Source organism: Malus sylvestris, chromosome 13, assembly GCF_916048215.2.
Source record: "Malus sylvestris chromosome 13, drMalSylv7.2, whole genome shotgun sequence".
Classification (NCBI taxonomy): domain Eukaryota; kingdom Viridiplantae; phylum Streptophyta; class Magnoliopsida; order Rosales; family Rosaceae; genus Malus; species Malus sylvestris.
The window spans coordinates 39516670-39519068 of record NC_062272.1 but is presented as its reverse complement, the minus strand read 5'-3'; the positions used below and the strand labels follow the sequence as shown (position 1 = coordinate 39519068).

Here is a 2399-nt window from a genome sequence, read left to right as displayed (position 1 = left end):
TCACAACTTGTGATTTTTCTTTTTCCTTTTTCGCTGACACATCTTCCGTTGGCATCAACAACACTGTGGAAGCAACCGGTGATATCTTAAGTCGGCATAGATAGCTCTGTCACCGTAGAGTCAGCCGGTCTCGCAGTATCTTCCGTTGGCATCAACAGCACTGCGGCGAGAACGATTGATTGCCTATCCAAGTCTCGGTCGAGAAGGGTTTCTAAATCCTTATTGGTCGAGGTCATCTCATCAGCCTTCTCGGCGAAGTGAGGTGTTACAGTTATTACATTCGGCACATTGAAAGCCGAATTTGATATTGAACTTCGTAAGAATAGTAACCTTGTCTTCAGGTTCGAGAGCCCAAGAGGCCGAGACGTGTTCCTTTCTCGGCCGCAATCGCAAGACGCAGAAGTCAGTAGCGCGACCCAACGCAACATCAACAAATTTACTCCTCGGCCGAGCTCGGCCGACGAGTTGGCACGCCCCGCATTCACCGAAGGACGTAGTTAGCTCATTAATTACTCGGCCTGCGAGCCACGTAGGCTTTGTAGTTTTTAGGGTCAACACATTCTTACCTGGATTGTTTACTTTGTTATATTTTGGCATGGCATATGTTTATACCATACTTAGGGCCTCCGTATTTAGATCTCGTATAAATACTCGGGGGACTCAAATTTAATTATGTAATAAAGGAATGGGCAAATATGTAATAAGTGAAGAGTCCTTATTCTATAAAAGGATCCCTCACTCTCCTCATGGAGGGAGGCCAATTCCTAAGGCTCCTGACCCCCTTAAGCTCTCACTCTCAAAGCCTCTCCTATCTAGAGCAAAGCTCTCACACTCTCTCCTTCACAAATACTCTCAGAGAAATACAATTAGTGTGGACGTAGCCCAAACCTTGGGGTGAACCACGATACATCTTGTGTTATTTACATTTCTTGCAGATTCACGGTCGGATTTATGTTGTTCCAAGACTTCTGGTTTTGTGCATCAACATTTGGCGCCATCTGTGGGAAACGTCATGAAAAGTTATGTCGTTTCTCTTTCAATTTTTCATCTCACCACCGTGACAACCTCACCACCGTCCACCGTGGATCTGCAAAACCAAGAGACACTCTCTCTCTATCTCTCTCCCCCGCCCCTGTAGATCTTTCTTCTCATCTACCTCACTCTCAGTCTCTATTTTCTTCCACCCAGCAAATTAGCCAAGCCATATCACGTTTCAATCCATTGAATCCCCTATTTCCTGGATCAGAAGTTAGCAAAACCAAAACAAAACAAAAGAAGAAAGATCCTCCGCCACCTTTGGCCGTTATTGCCACTCCATTCAACCGACAAGAATTAAGTAAGGACAGACAACAAAACACAGAAAGAAAGAAGAAAGCAGAGTAACAACAGTTGAAGACGAAAGAAGACGAAGGCAAAAGGAAGAATGGCTTCAATTTCAGCAATGGCATGGTCGCCCTGCCTTTCCAGTCGAGCCTCCACACCCTATGCTTCTCTCACATTCCTCACCAGCTCAACTGCAAGGAAAAGCTCCGTGTCTCTCAGCGGTGGCGCCGTTGCGCGCTCCCCTTTGCTTCACTACTCCTCCATCGGTTCCGCTTCCATGTTCTCGGGTTTATCTTTGGTGTTGGATTTGAGATCTAATGTTGGGGTTGGAAGAAGAAAAGGCTCTGGCTTGGTGGTGAGGGCCGGGAAGGCTGCCCTATGTCTAACCAAAAGAAGTAGGTCCAGGAAATCCTTGGCTTGATCATGGCTTCCGTAGACGCATGAGAACCACTGGTGGGAGAGCAATGATGAAGTGCCGACATACTAAGGGGCGGAAGGTCCTCTACACGAAGAGCAATCCTAGAAGTGGAAAACGGGCCTGATTGCGTCTTTTCAAAACTGGCCTGATTGAGTTCTCTACGCCGCCCATGAGCCCGACCTCGCCTGCATCTCCTTTTCCTATTGCCTGCTCAATTACAATGGCTTCTTGGCCTGTCAGGAAGAGAGAGACTAGAGAAGCTTTTCTGGAAAAGCCGACGGGGACAGCACAATTGATTCTTAGATTGTAGATAAGACTCATTTTTCTTTATTATTTTGCTTTATCATGATTACTTCTCTAAGCCACCACCAGAGAATGATGAAATAACCCACTACTCAATCAGTCTCGGAGATAATTGCAGAAACCAAAAAGCAAAAGAGAAACCAAAAGCAAGGAATAAACACCCCACCAGAATGATGTGATTTACTTTTCTGGTTTTTGTATGATGTAATTTATTTTTCGTATCTTTCGGAGATATTTGTATAACCCCATCAGAGGGTAAAAAAAAAAAAGGCAAGCCCAAAATAATGGGCTGCAATGTCATGTGGAGGACGAAGGCCCATATGCCCAAAAGAGTCAGGCCCTCTATTATCACCAA

General features: G+C 45.5%; 1 pseudogene; it reads left to right on the top strand.

The window, feature by feature from the left end:
* Positions 1-1351: 1351 nt before the first annotated feature.
* On the top strand, positions 1352-1865 carry LOC126596904 (50S ribosomal protein L34, chloroplastic-like; annotated as a pseudogene).
* The last annotated feature ends 534 nt before the right edge of the window (positions 1866-2399 follow it).